Source organism: Pleurodeles waltl, chromosome 8 (assembly GCF_031143425.1).
Source record: "Pleurodeles waltl isolate 20211129_DDA chromosome 8, aPleWal1.hap1.20221129, whole genome shotgun sequence".
Taxonomy (NCBI): domain Eukaryota; kingdom Metazoa; phylum Chordata; class Amphibia; order Caudata; family Salamandridae; genus Pleurodeles; species Pleurodeles waltl.
In genome coordinates, this window is record NC_090447.1 from 1,516,973,834 (window position 1) to 1,516,988,437 (window position 14,604).

Consider the following 14,604-nt stretch of genomic DNA (forward strand, 5'->3'; position numbering starts at 1 on the left):
ACAGCTTGGTTCATGGGAAAATGTAAGATGATGCAGCCTAAGGTTTACATTAAAATCAAGATAGAAACTGGAAATAATGGAAGTCAAAGCTGAAGGCAAGAGAGGTGGAAGCCATTTTGAAAGGAAGATAGAACGCAAGTGCTGTGCTCTACTGATGGTATGTCGAACAGGTTATTAAAAGGTTTCATCTATGAACTAAAATGTCTACTGAAGCTGACTCCAAGAGAGAACTACACCTAATTAGCTAGGTGCTCAGTCCTTGCCAAAACCCGGGATTGAACCAGAGAGCTTTAGATCTTCAGTTTAACGCTCTCCCAAATGAGCTATTTCAGCCAGTTGTCAGAGAATACCTTCCTGATGATTCTTAATCATTGCAGGCAACAAGTGGGCATCTGATCAATCACTAGGAGGGTACATCTATGTGTTAAAGTATGCTGTATCCTTCTGCAGCTAACTGGGCACAATTAGTCAATTTATTTTTTATTGCGCAAGCTAGGTATTTCTTTTTTTCTAAACGCTAAATAGGCTAGCAATCTAATACACAGAAATGTGTGGCATGAGGAAGCAAGCTATATCATCTGACACTTTGGTCCAAGGTTAGATGGAAAATGATGCAGGCTACAGTTTACCCTAAAATCGAGATAGAAACGGCAAATAATGGAAGTCAAAGCTGAAGGCAAGAGAGGTGGAATCCATTTTCAAAGAAAGATAGAAAACACGTACTGTCTTGTACTGATGGTATGTCAATTAGGTTGATGAAAGGTTTTATTAATTAAATAAAATGTCACCGGAAGCTGACTCCAAAAAAGAAACTTGCCTGACGAACTAGCTGCTCAGTCTTTGACCAAACCAAGGATTTAACCAGGGACCCTTAGATCTAAAGTTTGACGTCCTCGCAACTGAGCTCTTTCAGCCCGTTTTTTCACAGTGCCTTCCTTATTATTGTTAATCATTGTAGACAAGAAATATAAGTCGCAATCATTCACTGTGAGGGTACAGCTATGTGTTACACTTTGCTGTATCCTTCTGTAGCTAACTGGGGGCAATTACTCCTTTACTTTTTTGCTACGCGAGGTAGGTACTTCTTTTTTTCTAAACTCTGAATAGGCTACCACTCTCATAAACAGAAATGTGTGGCATGACCAAGCAAGCTATATCATCTGACAGTTTGGCTCATGGGAAAATGGAAGATGACGCCGGCTACGGTTTACATTAAAATCAAGATAGAAACGGGAAATAATGGAAGTCAAAGCTGAAGGCAAGAGAGGTGGAAGCCATTTTGAAAGGAAGATAGAAAATAAGTTCTCTTTTGTACCGATGGCATGTCGATCAGGTTGATGCAAGTTTTTATCAATGAAATAAAATGTCACTTGAGAGTGACTCCAAGAAAGAAATATGCCTAACAACCTGAGTGCTTGGTCTTTGGCACAACCCAGGATTGAACCAAGGACCTTTTTTATCTTTAGTCTAACATTCTCCCAACTGAGATATTTTAGCCAGGTGTCATGAAAAGCTTTCCGTATCATTTTTAATCATTGTAGACAAGACACAGAAGTCTAAATCATTCACTGTGAGGGTACAGCTATGTCTTAAACTTTGTTGTATCCTTCTCCAGTTAACTGGGTGTAATTAGGGAATTTGTTTTTTATTCTGCAAGCTAGGTATTTCTTTTTTTCTAAACTCTAAATAGGCTAGCAATCTAATGCACAGAAATGTGTGGCATGAGTAAGCAAGCTATTTCATCCGACACTTTGGTTCATGGAAAGATGGAGACTGATGCAGACTGCGGTTTACCTAAAAATCAAGATAGAAACAGTAAATAATGGAAGTCAAAGCTGAAGGCAAGAGAGGTGGAATCCATTTTGAAAGGAAGATAGAAAACAAGTACTGTCTTGTACTGATGGTATGTCAATTAGGTTGATGAAAGGTTTTATCAATTAAATAAAACGTCACCAGAAGCTGAATCCAAGAAAGAAACACGCCTAAAAAGCTGTCTTCTGAGTCTTTGCCGAAACCCGGGATTGAACCAGGGACCTTTAGATCTTCAGTCTAACGCTCTCCCAACTGAGCTATTTCGGCCAGTTATTTCACAGCTCCCTCCGTTTTCTTCTTAATCATTGTAGACAAGACATACACCTCCAAATCATTCACTTTGATGGTACAGCTATGTCTTAAACTTCCGGTATCCTTCTGCAGCTAACTGGGTGCATTTACTCATTTACTTTTTTGGTGCGCAACCTAGGTACTTCTTTTATTCCAAACTCTGAATAGGCACACAAATGTGTGGGATGAGTAAGCAAGCTATATCATCTGACAGCTTGGTTCATGGGAAAATAGAAGATGATGCAGCCTAAGCTTTACATTAAAATCAAGATACAAACTGGAAATAATGGAAGTCAAAGCTGAAGGCAACAGAGGTGGAAGCCATTTTGAAAGGAAGATAGAACGCAAGTGCTGTGCTCTACTGATGGTATGTCGATCAGGTTATTGAAAGGTTTCATCTATGAACTAAAATGTCTACTGAAGCTGACTCCAAGAGAGAACTACACCTAATTAGCTAGGTGCTCAGTCCTTGCCGAAACCCGGGATTGAACCAGGGACCTTTAGATCTTCAGTCTAACGCTCTCCCAACTGAGCTATTTCGGCCAGTTGTCAGAGAATACCTTCCTGATGATTCTTAATCATTGTAGGCAACAAGTGGGCATCTGATCAATCACTAGGAGGGTACATCTATGTGTTAAAGTATGCTGTATCCTTCTGCAGCTAACTGGGCACAATTAGTCAATTTATTTTTGTGAGAAACTGGGGCTGATTGCAGAGGCCCCATAACTTTTTGCCCCCATTTTCCACTTTATGCTGGTGTTTTCCTGACTCTGATGGTGCCCTGGGTACTGCTAACCAGTCCCAGGGCCTGTGCTCTGTGTAAAATGGATATGCAAATTAGGCTAATTATAATTGGCTAAGTTAACCTACCTATAAGTCCCTAGTATATGGTAGGGCATGTAGGTTTAGGGACCACAGCATAGGTGGTGCACACCTAGGTGCATTGCTGAGGTGCCCAGTGTCATTTTAAAAGCAAGCCTGCCTTGCTGGCTGCTTTTAAATTAAAGTTATATGCAAATTCGACTTTGGAATTAAAGGTACTTCCAAAGTCTTAAACTACCTTATTTTTACATATAAGTCACCCCTAAGGTGTGCCCTATGTGCCCCTAGGGCTGGGTGCCATGTAACTATAAGCAGCGACTTTATAAAAATAGATTTATATGCCCTGGTGAGGTAAAAACAGCCAAATTCGTTTTTCCCTCATTGAAGTGAATGGCCTTCATAGGCTAGAATGGGCAGACTTTATTTTAAATTTTAAAGTCTCCTTAAATGTTACATACCAAGAATTTGGTATCAAATTGATTGTTATAATAAATCCCACAACTTCCAGTTGTTGGATTTAATATAACTAGTGCAGGTAAAAAGTTTAGACTTTACCTAAAAAGTTGCCAATTTCAGCTCTGCATTGTTTTTGCTGCTGTGCTCTGATTGGCCAGCCTGCAGCAGCTTCTGCCAGGCTGCTTTAATGAGGTGTGAAGTGGCCTGACTTCACACAAAGGAATGTGCTTGGGGGAGAGAATCTCCCCTCAGCAGATGGGGAAGCAGGAAGGGGGAGGGCTGCCAAACTGGTCTTCAAAGGCAGAGAAGGACATCTGGAGCACCCAGCAACACCCCCACATCCTGCAACCCCAGACAGCTAGGTGCCCCCTTGATTAGATTAGGAGAGGGCAGGAGAGGGGTGTGTTTATGCTTTTTAGCCACACCAGTGGGTGGGCTCAGCCAGATCTCTCCTCTAAAAATCAGATTCATCCATTTTGGATTTTTAGAGACTGTTGCCTTCTGGGATGGATTTTTGCCACACTTCCCAGGAAGTGGTCATCACAGGGGGACGACCCTGTCCCTGATTGGAGGACCAGGGCCCCCCTGCTTTTCACCCAGGAGCAAGGATAAAACTGGCAGACCTGCACCCACGCCTCAGATCCCCTCCAGAATTCAACAAGAAAGGAACTAAAGAAGAAGAAGGACTGCCCTGCTGGACCCCTGGCCTGCACCTGGACCCTGCACTCAGAAAGACTGCACCAGCTGCACACTTGGGCTTCACCACAAGAAGGACTTTGCCTGGCTTCCACTGGTTCAAGGAGGGACTCCCTGTTTGCTACAGGTGAAAAATTGCTAACCAGAGTCCCCTGCACCAACTCCTGAAAAAGTGACCAGCTGACCACTGCCCAGTGGCCAAAAAGGAGTTTGCGCCAGGTGCACTCTGGGAGTTGAAGTCCGCACTTCCCAAGGACCATCACAGAACTTCTGGACCCTTGGGGTGAGCTGTGGACCCCAAAAGAACCTTAAAAGAACATCTGGGTGAAGCCCCAGAAGTTTGGAAAAGATTGGAGAAATTTTAGAAAAAAGCTCCATAAAGTGACCGACTCGACGCGGAAATTCTAGCCGGCTTGCCTCAACCGCGACCCGGCCTGACTTCGTGGTTCGTCCCGGTCAAGAAAAACATCCGAAAAAGAGACTAAGTCCGAACGTAAAAAGTTGACCGGGACCTTCCAGCCATCGTATCCGAGAAGGGCTCCACGGACGTCGGATCAAGATCCAGGTTTACCCCGGTCGAAGGATTTTCATCTCGAAAAAACGACTAAGTCCGAAGGTAGAAATCACCACCGAGGAAACCGACTTCGCGTATCCGGACAAGGGCTCCAGGAGGTCGGATCCAACTGGCAGGTTCGTCCCGGTGAAGAAAAACTTCAAAATAAAGACTAAGTCAGAAGGTAACTTTTTAACCGAGGCCTCCCGCGACCTGTAGCCGAGCAGGGCTCCATCGCGGTCGGCCTGAAAGTTTGACTTTGTCCCGGTCCTGGTGCAACCAGATGACCCGATTGGCGCTTTTTATTTCTATGCGCTAGAAAATAATAATACTTTAAAAATTCATATCTCCGGTTCCCCTGAACCGATTTTAATCGTTTTTGTGTCATTTTAAAGATAAAAATATAAGCTATTTTTATAAATTGGTTTTGGATTTTTAAACTGTTTCCTGTGTTTTATTTAATTACTGTTTTGTGATATTTGAATGCTTTACACTTTGTCTCCTAAGTTAAGCCTTGACGCTCGATGCCAAGCTACCAAGGGTAGAGCTGGGATTAATTTACTGAGACCTAACTGTACTTTTGTGGAGGTTTGTGGCTTGTTGCTAGGTGTAGGTACCTACCTGCCCTACCAATAACCCATTTTCCAACATAATTGGAAGCAGCGACGGGATCCTGTACTTGTGTTCAATATCACGTTACAGTTTTAGATAAAAACAAATTAAAAATCCTTTAAATTGTCCTAGTGCAAAAATTGTTTTTAATTTTTAATTTTAATTTTTTTAAAAAAAATTAATTTGGATTAATTTCAATTATTGAATTTTTGTAATTTTTCTAAATTCCTGTTACCAATTTTTGCAAAACGTTTTTGTTGACACAAAACTAGGGAACCATGGAGCTTGATCTGGCTAGCCTACCCACACTGACAGTAGTCCAGCTTAGGGGGTTGTGTATTGAGAGGGGGTTGCCTGCAACCACTAATCTCAGGAAGGAAATCCTGATTAAATCCCTGACAGCATGGGCTGAGGCCCAAGAGGTAGAGACAGAGGAAGCTCCAGAGGGGGAAGAAAAAGAGCAAGATGCTAACTCTAACCACTCAGGGGAGGGAAGGCATCAGACCCCAAGTGAGGGAGAGGAGGAACGGTCCTCACTGGACACAGTCACTAGGGGCAGACCCAAAGCTAGTGGTAGGAAGAGGGTCCTTTCAGGAGGAGAGAACCCATCCATCAGGGAAAGAGAGCTGGAAGCCCAGCTAGCCTACATAGCTTTGGAAGCAGAGAAGCTGGCCCTAGAAAAGAAAAAGTGGGCATACAAAGAGAAAAGAGATGGAAGCAGCGATAAAGAAGTTGAGGTGTCCATGGGTGGGGGAGTTTGCCCCAGATTACCCAAGGGGGTAGTTCCTGCTTATATAGAGGGGGATGACATAGATAAGTGGCTAGGGGCCTTTGAGAGGGCACTCCAAATGAGAAGGGTTAAGCCTCAATACTGGGGTTCCCTTTTGTGGGAGTTGGTCCCCAACTCAGGGAGGGATAGGCTTCTGACCTTAAGGGGGGAGGAGGCAGATTCATACCCTAGTATGAAGAGGTGCTTAGTCAAGAAGTTTGGTCTGACCCCAGAGCAATATAGAATGAAGTTCAGGGACACCCAGAAGGTCAGTACCCAGTCTTGGGTTGACTTTGTGGACACCTCACTAAAGGCACTAGAGGGCTGGATTATTGGCAACAAAGTAAATACTTATGAGGGGTTATACAATCTGATCATGAGAGAGCACATCTTGACCAATTGTATCCAAGAAAGGTTACGCCAGCATCTAGTGGACTCTAAGCTGACCAACCCTAGAGAGCTAGGGGAGGCAGCTGATGAGTGGTTGAGAACCAGGGTGGTTGTCAAGTCCCAGGGGGGAGACTCCAAGAAGGGGGGGACAGGTCCCCAAAAACCTAAGGAGGGAGGTGGTAAGCCCACCACAGAGACTCCCTCTGTACCCCAGAACCCTAAGAAGGAGGAGAGTAAATCCCACTCCCACTCTGACATGCAGAGACAGGGAGACCCAGGGTTAAAAAAGCTCTTGGACAGTAGGGCTTGCTTTGACTGTCAGCAGACAGGTCACTTCAGAGGAGATGCAGCCTGTCCAAAGAAGGTGGTTAGCACTGGGCTGTCCAGTGTAGCCATAGAGGAGGATTCCTCAGATGATGAAGTCCTCCTAGCATTGTGCTGGGAGACAGGACCAGATGGTAAGCTGGTGATCCCTGAGGGTGGGAGTAGGCACTTCCACCACATTCAAGTGAATGGGATCCCTACCACTGGCCTGAGAGACACCGGTGCCAGTCACACTATAGTGAGTGACCGGTTAGTGACCCCAGACATGTATGTCCCAGGAAAGACAAAGAAAGTCAGGATAGCCACAGGGGAGGTCACCTCCAAACCTGTAGCCATAGTGCCCCTAGAGAGGGAGGGTATCCTTGACTGGATTAGGGTGGTAGTCAGTGCTGACCTTCCCCTAGATTGTATCCTGGGCAATGACCTCCCAGAGGTGAGTCTGGTCACAGATGGGGTGGTCGCCCAGGGCGCCCCCCCAACCCAAAGTCCTGGGGAGTCAGTCCCTACAGTTAGGAGACAGGGGTCCCCAAGAAAAGGAAAGAAGAAAAGGAAGGGTAGGCCACTCTTAAAGAGAGTTCCAGGGAGCCAAGGGCCTTCTGCCCCAGTAGGGGGGGAGCCCAGAGTTGGCACTGGTGAGGCCTCACCTGACCCCAAGGAAGTCCTGAGTAGTCGGGCAGCTGTCCAGATGCAAGGTGTTGCCCCTGCACTGACAGAAGGGAGAGTGGAAGGAGGGTGTCTGCCACAGGAGGTGGTAGCCCCCCACTCTAGACAGCAAGAGGGGTGCCAGGACCCCAAAGATGCCCCTAAAGCAGCTCAGCCACCTGTCAGTGGAGAGCTTAGGGTGTGGTTCTGGGTACTGACAGCTGTCAGTAGCCTCTGCTGGGTGCTAGCCTTCCTGGCAGCACTGTACTTGGCCTGGGAGGCAGACCCCAAGGCCAATAGCAAAGTAGGCCCCCTGACCCTGTTGGTCATGGTGGGGTTGCTCAAGTGTTGGGTGACCTCTTTGGGTAAGCTAGGTGTTGCCCTAGCAAAGTTAGGAGTAGGGGAGGTGGGCACCTCACTACCCAAGTTGGCAGAGAGAGAGGAGGAAGACCCCCCTAGAGGGAAGTTTCAGTTTGAGTTGGGTCCTTTTACTGTTGGGATGGCTTCACTACCCAGAGGGAGTGACCCTGACAGGAGGATATAAGGCAGAGTAGGCCCTGCAAAGGGACAGCCAGTTTTCTTCACTGTCTTCCTCGCCTAACAAGCCAGGAAGACTCTCCCAGGGTTGGGCTGAGTCTCCTGGGCGTGTGGGCTGGGGGGGGGTTGTGTGAGAAACTGGGGCTGATTGCAGAGGCCCCATAACTTTTTGCCCCCATTTTCCACTTTATGCTGGTGTTTTCCTGACTCTGATGGTGCCCTGGGTACTGCTAACCAGTCCCAGGGCCTGTGCTCTGTGTAAAATGGATATGCAAATTAGGCTAATTATAATTGGCTAAGTTAACCTACCTATAAGTCCCTAGTATATGGTAGGGCATGTAGGTTTAGGGACCACAGCATAGGTGGTGCACACCTAGGTGCATTGCTGAGGTGCCCAGTGTCATTTTAAAAGCAAGCCTGCCTTGCTGGCTGCTTTTAAATTAAAGTTATATGCAAATTCGACTTTGGAATTAAAGGTACTTCCAAAGTCTTAAACTACCTTATTTTTACATATAAGTCACCCCTAAGGTGTGCCCTATGTGCCCCTAGGGCTGGGTGCCATGTAACTATAAGCAGCGACTTTATAAAAATAGATTTATATGCCCTGGTGAGGTAAAAACAGCCAAATTCGTTTTTCCCTCATTGAAGTGAATGGCCTTCATAGGCTAGAATGGGCAGACTTTATTTTAAATTTTAAAGTCTCCTTAAATGTTACATACCAAGAATTTGGTATCAAATTGATTGTTATAATAAATCCCACAACTTCCAGTTGTTGGATTTAATATAACTAGTGCAGGTAAAAAGTTTAGACTTTACCTAAAAAGTTGCCAATTTCAGCTCTGCATTGTTTTTGCTGCTGTGCTCTGATTGGCCAGCCTGCAGCAGCTTCTGCCAGGCTGCTTTAATGAGGTGTGAAGTGGCCTGACTTCACACAAAGGAATGTGCTTGGGGGAGAGAATCTCCCCTCAGCAGATGGGGAAGCAGGAAGGGGGAGGGCTGCCAAACTGGTCTTCAAAGGCAGAGAAGGACATCTGGAGCACCCAGCAACACCCCCACATCCTGCAACCCCAGACAGCTAGGTGCCCCCTTGATTAGATTAGGAGAGGGCAGGAGAGGGGTGTGTTTATGATTTTTAGCCACACCAGTGGGTGGGCTCAGCCAGATCTCTCCTCTAAAAATCAGATTCATCCATTTTGGATTTTTAGAGACTGTTGCCTTCTGGGATGGATTTTTGCCACACTTCCCAGGAAGTGGTCATCACAGGGGGACGACCCTGTCCCTGATTGGAGGACCAGGGCCCCCCTGCTTTTCACCCAGGAGCAAGGATAAAACTGGCAGACCTGCACCCACGCCTCAGATCCCCTCCAGAATTCAACAAGAAAGGAACTAAAGAAGAAGAAGGACTGCCCTGCTGGACCCCTGGCCTGCACCTGGACCCTGCACTCAGAAAGACTGCACCAGCTGCACACTTGGGCTTCACCACAAGAAGGACTTTGCCTGGCTTCCACTGGTTCAAGGAGGGACTCCCTGTTTGCTACAGGTGAAAAATTGCTAACCAGAGTCCCCTGCACCAACTCCTGAAAAAGTGACCAGCTGACCACTGCCCAGTGGCCAAAAAGGAGTTTGCGCCAGGTGCACTCTGGGAGTTGAAGTCCGCACTTCCCAAGGACCATCACAGAACTTCTGGACCCTTGGGGTGAGCTGTGGACCCCAAAAGAACCTTAAAAGAACATCTGGGTGAAGCCCCAGAAGTTTGGAAAAGATTGGAGAAATTTTAGAAAAAAGCTCCATAAAGTGACCGACTCGACGCGGAAATTCTAGCCGGCTTGCCTCAACCGCGACCCGGCCTGACTTCGTGGTTCGTCCCGGTCAAGAAAAACATCCGAAAAAGAGACTAAGTCCGAACGTAAAAAGTTGACCGGGACCTTCCAGCCATCGTATCCGAGAAGGGCTCCACGGACGTCGGATCAAGATCCAGGTTTACCCCGGTCGAAGGATTTTCATCTCGAAAAAACGACTAAGTCCGAAGGTAGAAATCACCACCGAGGAAACCGACTTCGCGTATCCGGACAAGGGCTCCAGGAGGTCGGATCCAACTGGCAGGTTCGTCCCGGTGAAGAAAAACTTCAAAATAAAGACTAAGTCAGAAGGTAACTTTTTAACCGAGGCCTCCCGCGACCTGTAGCCGAGCAGGGCTCCATCGCGGTCGGCCTGAAAGTTTGACTTTGTCCCGGTCCTGGTGCAACCAGATGACCCGATTGGCGCTTTTTGTTTCTATGCGCTAGAAAATAATAATACTTTAAAAATTCATATCTCCGGTTCCCCTGAACCGATTTTAATCGTTTTTGTGTCATTTTAAAGATAAAAATATAAGCTATTTTTATAAATTGGTTTTGGATTTTTAAACTGTTTCCTGTGTTTTATTTAATTACTGTTTTGTGATATTTGAATGCTTTACACTTTGTCTCCTAAGTTAAGCCTTGACGCTCGATGCCAAGCTACCAAGGGTAGAGCTGGGATTAATTTACTGAGACCTAACTGTACTTTTGTGGAGGTTTGTGGCTTGTTGCTAGGTGTAGGTACCTACCTGCCCTACCAATAACCCATTTTCCAACATAATTGGAAGCAGCGACGGGATCCTGTACTTGTGTTCAATATCACGTTACAGTTTTAGATAAAAACAAATTAAAAATCCTTTAAATTGTCCTAGTGCAAAAATTGTTTTTAATTTTTAATTTTAATTTTTTTAAAAAAATTTAATTTGGATTAATTTCAATTATTGAATTTTTGTAATTTTTCTAAATTCCTGTTACCAATTTTTGCAAAAAGTTTTTGTTGACACAAAACTAGGGAACCATGGAGCTTGATCTGGCTAGCCTACCCACACTGACAGTAGTCCAGCTTAGGGGGTTGTGTATTGAGAGGGGGTTGCCTGCAACCACTAATCTCAGGAAGGAAATCCTGATTAAATCCCTGACAGCATGGGCTGAGGCCCAAGAGGTAGAGACAGAGGAAGCTCCAGAGGGGGAAGAAAAAGAGCAAGATGCTAACTCTAACCACTCAGGGGAGGGAAGGCATCAGACCCCAAGTGAGGGAGAGGAGGAACGGTCCTCACTGGACACAGTCACTAGGGGCAGACCCAAAGCTAGTGGTAGGAAGAGGGTCCTTTCAGGAGGAGAGAACCCATCCATCAGGGAAAGAGAGCTGGAAGCCCAGCTAGCCTACATAGCTTTGGAAGCAGAGAAGCTGGCCCTAGAAAAGAAAAAGTGGGCATACAAAGAGAAAAGAGATGGAAGCAGCGATAAAGAAGTTGAGGTGTCCATGGGTGGGGGGGTTTGCCCCAGATTACCCAAGGGGGTAGTTCCTGCTTATATAGAGGGGGATGACATAGATAAGTGGCTAGGGGCCTTTGAGAGGGCACTCCAAATGAGAAGGGTTAAGCCTCAATACTGGGGTTCCCTTTTGTGGGAGTTGGTCCCCAACTCAGGGAGGGATAGGCTTCTGACCTTAAGGGGGGAGGAGGCAGATTCATACCCTAGTATGAAGAGGTGCTTAGTCAAGAAGTTTGGTCTGACCCCAGAGCAATATAGAATGAAGTTCAGGGACACCCAGAAGGTCAGTACCCAGTCTTGGGTTGACTTTGTGGACACCTCACTAAAGGCACTAGAGGGCTGGATTATTGGCAACAAAGTAAATACTTATGAGGGGTTATACAATCTGATCATGAGAGAGCACATCTTGACCAATTGTATCCAAGAAAGGTTACGCCAGCATCTAGTGGACTCTAAGCTGACCAACCCTAGAGAGCTAGGGGAGGCAGCTGATGAGTGGTTGAGAACCAGGGTGGTTGTCAAGTCCCAGGGGGGAGACTCCAAGAAGGGGGGGACAGGTCCCCAAAAACCTAAGGAGGGAGGTGGTAAGCCCACCACAGAGACTCCCTCTGTACCCCAGAACCCTAAGAAGGAGGAGAGTAAATCCCACTCCCACTCTGACATGCAGAGACAGGGAGACCCAGGGTTAAAAAAGCTCTTGGACAGTAGGGCTTGCTTTGACTGTCAGCAGACAGGTCACTTCAGAGGAGATGCAGCCTGTCCAAAGAAGGTGGTTAGCACTGGGCTGTCCAGTGTAGCCATAGAGGAGGATTCCTCAGATGATGAAGTCCTCCTAGCATTGTGCTGGGAGACAGGACCAGATGGTAAGCTGGTGATCCCTGAGGGTGGGAGTAGGCACTTCCACCACATTCAAGTGAATGGGATCCCTACCACTGGCCTGAGAGACACCGGTGCCAGTCACACTATAGTGAGTGACCGGTTAGTGACCCCAGACATGTATGTCCCAGGAAAGACAAAGAAAGTCAGGATAGCCACAGGGGAGGTCACCTCCAAACCTGTAGCCATAGTGCCCCTAGAGAGGGAGGGTATCCTTGACTGGATTAGGGTGGTAGTCAGTGCTGACCTTCCCCTAGATTGTATCCTGGGCAATGACCTCCCAGAGGTGAGTCTGGTCACAGATGGGGTGGTCGCCCAGGGCGCCCCCCCAACCCAAAGTCCTGGGGAGTCAGTCCCTACAGTTAGGAGACAGGGGTCCCCAAGAAAAGGAAAGAAGAAAAGGAAGGGTAGGCCACTCTTAAAGAGAGTTCCAGGGAGCCAAGGGCCTTCTGCCCCAGTAGGGGGGAGCCCAGAGTTGGCACTGGTGAGGCCTCACCTGACCCCAAGGAAGTCCTGAGTAGTCGGGCAGCTGTCCAGATGCAAGGTGTTGCCCCTGCACTGACAGAAGGGAGAGTGGAAGGAGGGTGTCTGCCACAGGAGGTGGTAGCCCCCCACTCTAGACAGCAAGAGGGGTGCCAGGACCCCAAATATGCCCCTAAAGCAGCTCAGCCACCTGTCAGTGGAGAGCTTAGGGTGTGGTTCTGGGTACTGACAGCTGTCAGTAGCCTCTGCTGGGTGCTAGCCTTCCTGGCAGCACTGTACTTGGCCTGGGAGGCAGACCCCAAGGCCAATAGCAAAGTAGGCCCCCTGACCCTGTTGGTCATGGTGGGGTTGCTCAAGTGTTGGGTGACCTCTTTGGGTAAGCTAGGTGTTGCCCTAGCAAAGTTAGGAGTAGGGGAGGTGGGCACCTCACTACCCAAGTTGGCAGAGAGAGAGGAGGAAGACCCCCCTAGAGGGAAGTTTCAGTTTGAGTTGGGTCCTTTTACTGTTGGGATGGCTTCACTACCCAGAGGGAGTGACCCTGACAGGAGGATATAAGGCAGAGTAGGCCCTGCAAAGGGACAGCCAGTTTTCTTCACTGTCTTCCTCGCCTAACAAGCCAGGAAGACTCTCCCAGGGTTGGGCTGAGCCTCCTGGGCGTGTGGGCTGGGGGGGGGGTTGTGTGAGAAACTGGGGCTGATTGCAGAGGCCCCATAACTTTTTGCCCCCATTTTCCACTTTATGCTGGTGTTTTCCTGACTCTGATGGTGCCCTGGGTACTGCTAACCAGTCCCAGGGCCTGTGCTCTGTGTAAAATGGATATGCAAATTAGGCTAATTATAATTGGCTAAGTTAACCTACCTATAAGTCCCTAGTATATGGTAGGGCATGTAGGTTTAGGGACCACAGCATAGGTGGTGCACACCTAGGTGCATTGCTGAGGTGCCCAGTGTCATTTTAAAAGCAAGCCTGCCTTGCTGGCTGCTTTTAAATTAAAGTTATATGCAAATTCGACTTTGGAATTAAAGGTACTTCCAAAGTCTTAAACTACCTTATTTTTACATATAAGTCACCCCTAAGGTGTGCCCTATGTGCCCCTAGGGCTGGGTGCCATGTAACTATAAGCAGCGACTTTATAAAAATAGATTTATATGCCCTGGTGAGGTAAAAACAGCCAAATTCGTTTTTCCCTCATTGAAGTGAATGGCCTTCATAGGCTAGAATGGGCAGACTTTATTTTAAATTTTAAAGTCTCCTTAAATGTTACATACCAAGAATTTGGTATCAAATTGATTGTTATAATAAATCCCACAACTTCCAGTTGTTGGATTTAATATAACTAGTGCAGGTAAAAAGTTTAGACTTTACCTAAAAAGTTGCCAATTTCAGCTCTGCATTGTTTTTGCTGCTGTGCTCTGATTGGCCAGCCTGCAGCAGCTTCTGCCAGGCTGCTTTAATGAGGTGTGAAGTGGCCTGACTTCACACAAAGGAATGTGCTTGGGGGAGAGAATCTCCCCTCAGCAGATGGGGAAGCAGGAAGGGGGAGGGCTGCCAAACTGGTCTTCAAAGGCAGAGAAGGACATCTGGAGCACCCAGCAACACCCCCACATCCTGCAACCCCAGACAGCTAGGTGCCCCCTTGATTAGATTAGGAGAGGGCAGGAGAGGGGTGTGTTTATGATTTTTAGCCACACCAGTGGGTGGGCTCAGCCAGATCTCTCCTCTAAAAATCAGATTCATCCATTTTGGATTTTTAGAGACTGTTGCCTTCTGGGATGGATTTTTGCCACACTTCCCAGGAAGTGGTCATCACAGGGGGACGACCCTGTCCCTGATTGGAGGACCAGGGCCCCCCTGCTTTTCACCCAGGAGCAAGGATAAAACTGGCAGACCTGCACCCACGCCTCAGATCCCCTCCAGAATTCAACAAGAAAGGAACTAAAGAAGAAGAAGGACTGCCCTGCTGGACCCCTGGCCTGCACCTGGACCCTGCACTCAGAAAGACTGCACCA

The 14,604-nt window shown here is 47.2% G+C and overlaps 2 non-coding genes across 2 annotated transcripts; both read right to left on the minus strand.

Annotated features, from left to right (window-relative positions):
- Positions 1-2,006: 2,006 nt before the first annotated feature.
- Positions 2,007-2,079, minus strand: TRNAF-GAA (transfer RNA phenylalanine (anticodon GAA)). Its single transcript has one exon. It is a non-coding gene; the product is annotated as a tRNA-Phe (tRNA).
- A 494-nt stretch (positions 2,080-2,573) lies between these two features.
- On the minus strand, positions 2,574-2,646 carry TRNAF-GAA (transfer RNA phenylalanine (anticodon GAA)). The gene has a single exon. It is a non-coding gene; the product is annotated as a tRNA-Phe (tRNA).
- Between the last annotated feature and the right edge of the window lie 11,958 nt (positions 2,647-14,604).